The 10,818-nt window shown below is 37.5% G+C and overlaps 1 long non-coding RNA gene and 1 other non-coding gene across 2 annotated transcripts; one reads left to right on the top strand and one right to left on the bottom strand.

The window, feature by feature from the left end:
- Window positions 1-1,056, bottom strand: LOC106394779. Its single transcript, XR_001278998.3, has 4 exons — window positions 904-1,056; window positions 489-596; window positions 292-414; window positions 1-215 (listed from the first exon to the last, which is right to left on the bottom strand). It is a non-coding gene; the product is annotated as an uncharacterized LOC106394779 (long non-coding RNA).
- Window positions 1,057-10,711: 9,655 nt separating this feature from the next.
- On the top strand, window positions 10,712-10,818 carry LOC125590902. Its single transcript, XR_007326904.1, has one exon. It is a non-coding gene; the product is annotated as a small nucleolar RNA R71 (small nucleolar RNA).

Raw genomic sequence — 10,818 nt, 5'->3', positions numbered from 1 at the left:
TGAAGTAGAGAACATAGTTTTCTTGCAAGAGTCTGAATGATTGTTTTAAAAGTTTAAAACTAAATGATTAAAAATACATAAACAAAGCGTTGTTGGAAAACTTATTAATTTGAGAATTGAATGAAATAGAAGAGCCTGCAGGGTAGTTGACACCACAGGTTGGCATTATGAGCTCCAAGAGTTGAGATATCATTGCATGCGTTGTCATGACCTTTCTGTAAAGGCGGCAGTGTAAGATCACACTGATATGTATTGAATATGTAAATGGTAAAGCCAAGATAGTTAACTGACCTAAATACCAAAATTAGGATGTGGTGGATGCTGGTTGCGATAAAAAATTGCGTGCGATGGTAAATAACTGATGCTTAGATGAAAAATTGAACTAACAGTATGCTTGAGATCTAAAATATCAACCTAACAAAACAAAAAAAAAAAAAAATCAAGAAACGGACTCTAATGATACAGAGTAAGCCAAAACAAACACTCACCACAGCTATTCCAATAATTGGAAGAGAAGCGTGCTGGCTTACTCTTCAGAAGAATTATCTCCTGGCAAAGAATCTCTCCAGAAGAGACCATTCTTCTGGGTAACCCATCTACAAATCCAAATACAACGATTTTGTTAGTATAAACATACAATTACGAAAAAATTTATATGCAATTACAGGATAATAAAATCGCAGTTCGGAGATTGATATTCATCCATTCCACAGGTAGGTACTTATACAGCCTGTTTAGGTTGAGAAGAGAGGAATATGCATTGAATGATTAAACGTAGTTGCAATGGGTCGAAGGATTAAAGAAGGTCGTTAATGGCTTGAATCAATGCATCCCATAACGGTTCAGAGGAGAAGAATATCAAACGAAACGACACGAACGGAGTTCGATCCAGAGATTCATTACCAAGATTCGTCTCAAATACACCTCCAGAAACTCCATAGTCGGTTGACCTAATTACAGCAAGAAGAACATGATGAGATGAGCCCTAGAAATCAAAAGTCGCCATTGTTGAAGAAGGAGAATACGACAATCAGGAGAAGCTTTTATTTTTTTTCGTCAGTCCAAAACATTAAGTCTAAGCCCAACTATTAGCCCAAAACACTATATGTATACCCAAAACGATATAAGCCCATTACAGTGTAGTTTTAATGAAACGGTACGTGCGGACGGGACACGTGTCATGCTCACAGGCTTCGACTTTCTGACCTGTCCGCCTACGTGGCGCGCCCAGGAGAGAGATAACCTTACTTTATATATATATATATATATAGATATAGATATATAGATATATAGATAGATTAATGAATGTAACAAGTGGGGTTTATATACAATATAAAAAGTGAGTTTAGGTAGTCATTATACTAGTATACAGTATGTATCTATGTACACTGATACACCCCTCTCCCTTCAAACTTTGAAATTCTATCTTATAGAATTTCAAAGTTTGAAAGAGACATGCGATTCAACAATGAATGGAAGGGACCTGGATGCAAGGCCTTAGTCCAGATGTCAGCATGTTGATTAGACGTTGTAACATGATGAAGTGAGATGAATCTTTTCTTGACTTGATCCTGGATGGTGTTACAATCAACCTCAATATGTTTAGTTCTCTGGTGGAACACATGGTTGTTGACAACCTGGTTCTGATATTATATTAAGAGTAAGCCAAATATAAAATTTATCTTGATTAATTATTGAATGTAATGTACAAGTGGAGTTTATATACAAGTGTAAAAAGTGAGTATAGGTAATCCCAGTATGTATCTATGTATACTAATAAAAAAATTACAAACTAATCGAAATCACTTTCTTTGATGTGAACGGGATTGCAAGTGTTCAATGTGACATTAGATCGATACCTTACTACACTCTTCAGTCTCCTAAATTTAGCTGCATTCCCCGTAGTGATTATGAGTTAGCAGATTCTTTGGTAAAAGCTAGTCTTGCTTGTTTAAATCTTGAAATCTATGTATTAAATTTTATGAATGAAAGAAGATCGTTTGGTGCATAAAATAAAAGAAAAACGTAGACCAAAAAAAATAGAAGCAAACGTTAATGTATTCGCCGTGGCGGATACATTTTGAAAATTAAGAAAAATAACCAACTTATTATTAACAAAATACACAAAATCATAAACTTACAAATAATTATGACCAACAATACAAACAAAAGAGAATACTATTCTTACAGAGGCGATTGAAAACTGTAAATGTTGAAAACTGTGTATTAAATTTTATGAATGAAAGAAAATCGTTTGGTGCACAAAAAAAAAATCGTTGACCAAAAAAAAAAGCAAACTTGAATGTATTCTCCGTCGTGGCGGGTACATTTTGAAAATTAATCAAAAACCCAACTTATTATTAACAAAATACACAAAACGATAAACTTACAAATAGTTATGACCAACAATACAAACACAAGAGAATAATACTATTCTTACTCCTCGAAGACTTTGTACCAAATTATATAATTTCATATAAATTTAAATTATAAATATACATGACAAATTATATGCGTGAATCCAAATATAGTTCCCAATTAAATGATACTGAAAAAAAAACCAAAGGGTACTAGATTTGGTTTGGGGTTTGAAAATTTAATCTGATCACAACAAAATGCAACGATGAGACATTTGTCACCAAACTGTGTTTTGTTTATTTCGATTTTTCACCTTATCTTACTGTTAGAAGCATAATAATATTCCTCGTTACATGATATTTTCTTTTGATTATTAGTGCAATTACTCAAAAAATTATGTAAATACACTAAAAGCCATAAGGCTATAAGATCGAATCTCGACTGAAATGTTCAAAGATTTCTAACGTAACGATATGTGATTTAGCTTCTAGACTCTGTATCCGCGTTCTTTCAAATCTCTTTGTGAACCAATGTTTGTTCTCAACTTTTTATATTCATCTTTACAAAGAAAAAACTTACTATTATATTCTTACGTAGATAGATTCTACCATCATGTGAACAAAATAAATTCACTTAAAAGAACTAGACACTGTAAATGCATTGGTAATGTGATGTGATTCTGATTGATAAAGTGGAGATCGCTGAATCAAATCACGTGTCTGATTTTATTTTGTTTTTGGTAATAAACTATCAAATTGTATATACCCTGGATATTAATATTGTGTAAGTTGCAACCAATGGACTAAACAAGTACTGTTGTGGGTCACCAAAAGTTGTCACACCACTACAAAGCGTCAAAGCCCCAATACACAACTCTTGTTTAACCAATTGATTTCTCTAAACTTTCTAATTAAATATGATATGACCCATTTCTAAGTTTTTTGGGTCTAATTTTGTAAAGAGCCCTAAACAACAGACAAAACAAAACAAGCTATCTCCTTTAATGCAGAAGTGGTAGTAGTGTTTGGGATTTTCAGACCAAAGACCAAAAAAATGGTTTATGAAAATTAAGAGGAAAAGGACAAAGAGGGTGGAGAAAGGAATAGACAAAAGTCAACAAAAGTGAAAAGACTAATTGTGTGAATTGAGAGACATACCTTGTCAAGAGAAAGAAGAGCTACGAAAGCAAAGCACATGTGTGTGATTGGCTTGTTGCTATCTTACTCCAGAGCCATTTTAACTAAATCATAGTTTGACTATCTGTGGCTCAAAACGAGACACTCAGAAACATGTCCAAACATTTACTACAGTGAACCAAAATATTGTCACGGTTTGTTGCCACAAGCCACATGAATAAACCAGAATAAATTTACAACTCATACAGTAAAACACTACAAAGCTCATTCTAACCAGGATAGAGTTCTCATAACCATAGGAACAATCAAACAAGCAACTTAAGAAGGTACTTCTCCATCTTATCCAAACAACTTAACTTACTAATGCCCTCATGCCACATCTCACTCTTATGTTCAATCACTGCTCAAGCTTAGACAACCTGACTCCTTCACAAATGAAACTCTGTCTCACACCAACAAGAACACTACAAAGCTTATTCTAACCAGGACAGAGTTCTCTGAAACTACAAGAACAATCAAACAAGCAAACTTAAGAATGCACTTCTCTTTTATAAATAAATAGATTTTTTTTCCTGCAAAACAACTTACTTATACTATATCACTACCCAAAAGTAAATTTTTAGATACCAACTATTTACTGAATTCTTTAGTAAAAAAAAACTATTTACTGACTACTCAAGTGCGACGCCTTTTATCTTCATGACTGTTGACGGTAGTAAACGACATGTAGTGTTCCGTTGTTAGGAGGAAGTTGCAAACGAGGAGGAGGAAAAGGCTTGACGTTAAGGGATTACGACTTTATATATAGATTGCTACATATCAATAAAAAGCAAACTGACAACCAAAGGCAAAGAAAGCATCATGTCATGTTGTCCATTGCCCACTATCCTCCATCTCCATCAATTGTATTTTTCTTACACCAATATTGTCAATTAACATTAAAAATAAAAAAAGTTATTCAGTACAACAATATTGCAATTTAGCCCATTATCCTGACATGAAAAAGCCTGGGCGTAAAAATGTATTCACAAATTACCCATAATATTTGAAATCGTTTAATATGTGACCAACACTTTAAAACTGTCTTTAATGGTCACAAATTAGTGCAGTGGGCCAGTGGCCGAATGCTTCCTACTTAGCCCTAACTTGGAATAGCCTCTTCAAGCACCTCGCTGCCCTCTCTGGTCTGATAATCTCTCTTTGACATCCCTCCTTACACCTGAGTATAGGCTTGTTCCTGCTGTCCACGGACCACCTTTCCTTCCCTCACTGGCTCATCCTTCAAAGTTCATACAGAACAACATGAATTCCACAGAAAGACAGAAAAACAATGAGAAATTGTTGAAGAGAACACATGGAAAGGATCGTATGTTCTGTAACTCACATAACGAGACACTCAGAAACATATCCAAACATTTACTATACTGAACAAAAATATTGTCTGTCACGATTTCTATTCATCAGAATATATCTAGCTAGAAACTCATATACTCGAAAACTACAAAGCTTATTGTAACGAGGACAGAGTTCTCAAAAACCATAAGAAAACAATCAACCAACCAAACTTAAGAATGCACTTATCCATCTTATTCAAACAACTTAACTTACTAATGAATTAATGCCACATCTCCCACTTATGTTCAAGCAAAGACCAAGCTTAGATAACCCCTGACTCCTTCACAAATGAAACTCTATCTCGACACCAACGAGATCTCTAATCTCGTCCTTCATATCAAGCCAGAGCTTTGCATCTCACAAAGACAATCTCATCAAAAAGAACATAAGAAGTGAATAAATTTTGCTCATTGTCACGAACCGAGTTGGAAAAGAACCGTAGTTAGCATCTGCAGCCGTTGGATTACTTCTATGGTTTGGGTTTTAACCTTGTCTACTTCTGGTACTGCGCCCGAACAGGTTCATAAATAGAAGAGGAAGAATCTTTGATAAACTAGAAAGAAACCACATGCATGATCAATTTACAAGCTAGTAACTGTTCATGCTGTTTGGATGAATATGTACAGCTCTATGTTTGGCTATCAGACAATGACTCTGATTGAAAAAAATGATCATTACTTCACAATGTCAGAGACACTAGCAGCCAGAAAAAAGTTAACATACTAAAAATGCAATTGTGAGAGGTTCTAAACACGAGAAAAGGCTTCATATAAGTAATAAGTGATAGGGAACTTGAGCAAACGAAAGAGCTAGATGCACACAAACTAACGTTTGTTGGTGGTTGTATGAATGGCCATTTCCTCCTCCACCACAACCACGTCAGCTTCCTCTGTTGTTGTAGTAGCTCCTTCGGTAACTCATACAGTATAACACAAGAAAGGTCATTCTAATCAGGACAGAGTTCTCATAAACCATGGAAATTAGGAACAATCAAACACACAACTTAAGAAGGTACTTCTCTATCTTAACCAAACAACTTAGCTTACTAATGATCGTATACGCCGCATGTCACTCCTACGTTCAATCACAGCTCAAGCTTAGACAAGTTCAATGATATTACGTGTATACGCACACCATGATTAACCTACTGTGCACACTACCACAATCGAATGGTATGTCGATGTAGCATTTTAGGATCAAATCAACAGAGACCAACGATTACACTTTATCTTTATGAGATCAATATTAAGCTAAAACAATATGAGGATTTTGAGATTGTGAATCGTAGAAAGCAAGTAAACAAGTAAGTTTGGCTTCAGATGATTAAGAATGCTAGCCTAGGGTGGTTTGATCGGGTGTTAAACAAATGTGAGCCAAACATTTATTCAAGTTTAATTTAGCACTAGTCTAGAACTCGGATCACTTAAGATAGATCAGCCCACTGTCGTGGTGCTTCACCTTTCGACGATCAGCTTCAATACCTATGCTCCCGCTTGGATCAAGGCGTGATGATGAACATTAAGATCAAGTCCGATAGGTTCACATAACACCCTAATATCTACTTTCGCTGATTAGGGATGCAATGCTCATTCATAACAGATCTAGCAACCTATTACACGGTTAATGAACATGTTAAACCTAGGATCTAACATTAAGAGGCCAGTTTAATGCAAGCATTAAGAACAGTTATGAATGAAGATAATCAATGAATTCACTTATCTATGTTTAACTCACGAAATTAACACTCTAACACCATAGACTAAGCAAGATGACTACTCAGCCATGTAACAAGAAAACACAGAGGCAATAGATGAAGAAAAATGTGTAGATAAAATAAAAGAAGGGTTCAGTGGGTTCTTCTCTATGGTGAGAGAGATGGAGACTTATCCCTCTGCAAAATATCAAATCACAAATCTCTAAAAGCTCTAGAGTTGTTTCTCTCTAAAAAGAAAGCGTAGAAAATAAAAAGAAAGAGAAAAAGAAGATATATCAAAGTCACATGCGGCTGGGAGAGAAAATAGTGAGATTAGGACAAATCCCGAAATAAGTTGTAGTTTCCTTAAAAATCTATGCCGCTAATAGGTACTCAGGGTGTTCCACGTGATCGGGAACAGCCACTTCAGACTGTTCTGCGTTAAAATCACCAAATTGCAGTGTTTTCTGCCTCTTTTGCTCCAACTGGTCCATCTCCTACCCAATGCAACTCCATACCTGTAATGACTCAAAAGGACTAGAAAGACTCGATAAAGACTCAAAAACACTTTAGAAAACATTGTTAGAATGTATCAAAAACACAACATATCACTTCTCCAGACTTAGATTCTTGTTTGTCCTCAAACAATGCCAAGTATCAAGAACAGGGAGAAAAGTTTGAAAGTTTGGGAACTCTCATATTCTCAGAAACCATTCTTTAACCACGGATCTCTGAACCATAAAAGCAGTAAAACTAGGACAACAAACCCTTAACGGAACCCCACTGACTGCTGTTCAAAAATCGGCTCCATACTCTACATCTCAAACCTGAAAAAACAACACTATCGAGACAAAACTCCCTACATTCATTTAAGAGTAGCGTGAGCTTCTCATCACAGGCACAAATCAGGGTATACGGTCTAGGTATTGAACAAGCATTTGATGGTGGATTTAAAAGTGTTTAGGGGTTACCATTTTTTTTAGAAGGATGCAGGACAACGCACAAAACTGTAAGAGTGGACGGATCCATTGATGTCCACAACCTCTACTCGTTTTTGCTTTTTCTGGAACGATTGTTCTGTTCTGTCTGGATCAGCCATCTGGCTGCTCAGATCATCTGCCTGCTCTCCAATCTTTCAAATTGGTACCCACTCTTTTGCTCGACCTTCCCCGTTACTCATGTTTCTTTGATTTCTTCCCTTTCTCCATCACTTTATTTTCGTTTTTTTGAAGACTGATATGGTGATGTGACGAAGAAGGAGGTAATACATGATGGTTCTGAGTGCCACTGGTGGTTCTGATTTTGCAACCATTCTGGGTCTCCACCCATGCTATTGCGCAGTTCATTGGTTATGGAGCAGTTTCTCTCTTAATCTGCTTGTTCTCCTTTCTGACTGAATTTTTGCAGCAGTAACGAGTAAGAGACTGCGTTGATCATTTCCTCTCCGACCTTTTTGCATGTATTTGCATATATGACACTGAAAAACAAATGCATGAAGGTGGAATAAAGGCTAAGGTATGGTGGGAACTAGCTAAAGATGAGCTATCCACTCAGGATTAGCAAGATGGATAAAAAGGATAAGAAGTCCTGAGTGTGTTCTCGTTTCCCTGATATAATGCCCATAACAAGAAGAATTTCAGTCAATATTAGGTTCAAGTTAGGTGGAATTAAGTCTACCCAGTGTAACCTGATCGGTTGAGAACTTCTGGAGAAGCAAGTGAGATATGTCAGGGTGTTCCAGATCCACATGTGTGTCTTTCGCCACTGCTAAGGTCACTGAATAAGATAACTAAAGCACGAGGTGGTCAGTGAACAACACGAAATAAAGTCCTAATTCCGACAAAGTTTTGACTGTCTCGATCATAAAAACTGACTGAAACTGACTCAAAAGAAAAACAAAAGAAAAAAACGAGTTAGTAAACGACGAAAACCCTCTCCCAGACTTACTTCACACCGTCCATGGTGTGAAAATAAATCAGAAAGAAGGTGAAAACAAGAATAAACATTTTTTTTGGTTAAGATACTTACCTGAGTGGAGCAGGCGTTCCATAAAAATTCTGGATGTTCTATCGTCAGATGGTCGCCAGGAACAGTCGCTCTTTTCAGCGGCCAGGTTGTTCCATTGTTGCAACCTAGAATTTTTGAAGTATCTCGGATTTTTTTGCTTTTTGACCTGAAACTCAATAAACTAAAACAAAAAATAAGTAAACAAAAACAAAACCAACTTATATTTATGCTTACCAGTGGGTTGCCTCCCACCAAGCGCTTCGTTTAAGTCACTAGCTTGACTTGGTGACAAGGATCAGTTGGGTTGAGGGTTTGTTCCAAAATAAGCTCCACAATCAGACATGTTCAACTTCAGAACTCTGCTCAGCAACCCCTTCACAGGAGCTTCTCCTTTCTCTTTCAGCTCACGTGTGAGAATAACTCTAACTTTAGAGAAAGGTTTAGAGGTACCCTTGCACTTTACCTCATACTCAATGGATTTCTCATCACATAAGCGAAGTATCAAAGTCATCATAGGGTCACCCTTGACCCTTTTCTTCTGGACTTTTTCTTTCACCTTTGCATTCCCACTGAGTGTCTTTGTATCAGTGTGAGAATCTCCATCCAGGACTTCCTTGATCTCACTCTTATCTCCAAACTCCTTAGGAACAATTTTCCGTTGTTCTCCATTAACCATTGAGATGCAAGAGGCGTATCGGATTTGTGATCTGGTTGGGATAGCCTTGTAGAAAACCTTCTTGTTGATGTTGGAGAAGGAGACTCTCTTATTAGGCATGTCGACGATTGCTCCCACCGTAGCCATAAATTATCTTCCAAAGATCAAAGACATCTCATGATCTTTCCTCATCTCAACAACTTGAAATTCGATGTGGAGCACACAGTCCCCAACCTGGACAGGAAGATTGTGAATGGTTCCATAAGGGATTGCCATGGAAGAGTTTGTAAAAGCTAGCTTCACCTGAGAAGGCTCAAGATCAACAATGCCCAGCTCGTCTACAATCGCTTTTGAGACAAGGTTCACACTAGACCCAAAATCACAAAGAGCTTCCTTGAATTCCACTCCAGCAATGGAACAAAGAAAAACAAACTTTCCAGGGCCATCAACCTTAGGTAGTACTTTCAGCGATGGTGTCAGTGCTTCAATAAAGAGTGCCTTGATTTCCTCCTAAGATTCTCTGCAATTTTTGAAGAACATATGCAATGGCCGAATCTCCCAAGTATGTTCAAATGAGATATTTTGAAGAAGCCTTCTCACCCTCTTCCTAAACCGAGCCAGCTGTTCTGCACTAATGGGATCCATCAAATGTCTAGGTGAAATTGGATATGGAACCTTAGGGACATATACTCGCACTGGTGGAATCTTAATACGTTCGTCGGGAGCAGTCACTTCAGAGTTAGCAGACTGCTCTGTTTTCTCTTTTGCACCTGGAGCAGTCTCAGGAGACAGTTGCTCTGGTTCGTTTCTCTCAGCTTTCTCACATCTCAGCTCTGTTGCATTATAGTGCTCCACCCTAGGATTCATCGCACTCTTTCAAGGAAGCATACCTTGCTGCTCTTAACACTCTCAGCTGTTTGAGCAAGCTGAACATCAATCCTCTTTATGTGGTTGCTAACAGTATCATACTTTGTATTCAGCTCGGTGAACATGTTGTCCATCCGGGTGTTGATGTCTGTAGAAATCTGATTCAATGCCTTGCCCTTAATCTGTATACCATGCAACAGCCGTTGCATCATCATACCCAGACCCTTCAAATCATCTGGTTGACTGTTCCTGGTAGCTGGAATAGCTTGCCGATTGTTTTACGGTTGTCGCTGGTTCTGGTTCTGAATCTGCCCGGTCATAGCTTGCTCCATGCTGAAGACGTGCCCTTGGTTGTTTTTCAGTAGCTGATCAACCTTGGCAGTCAGCTAATCTATCTTCTGTGTATCAGAATTGTTCCCTTTCTTGGAGCAATCACTCTCCTCGTTCTTATTGGCTGAGGTAGCAGCCATGTTCTCAATCAGCTCAAACGGTCCATCAGTGGTCTGAGTCATGAAGTCTCCATTGTTGGCAGAGTTCATAGCACTCTGAAATTCCCAGTCAACTCCATCATAGAAAATTCCCAAGAGGTAGTCATCATTAAATCCATGGTGAGGAAATTCTCTGCAATAGTCATTGAAGCGCTCCCATGCATCACAGAAAGGCCCATCAGTGAGCTGTCTGAAGGAGGTGATCTTGTTCCTCAATGC

Source organism: Brassica napus, chromosome C7, assembly GCF_020379485.1.
Source record: "Brassica napus cultivar Da-Ae chromosome C7, Da-Ae, whole genome shotgun sequence".
NCBI classification, from domain to species: Eukaryota; Viridiplantae; Streptophyta; class Magnoliopsida; order Brassicales; family Brassicaceae; genus Brassica; species Brassica napus.
The sequence above is the reverse complement of the archived record's forward strand: the minus strand, read 5'-3'. Positions and strand labels throughout refer to the sequence as shown.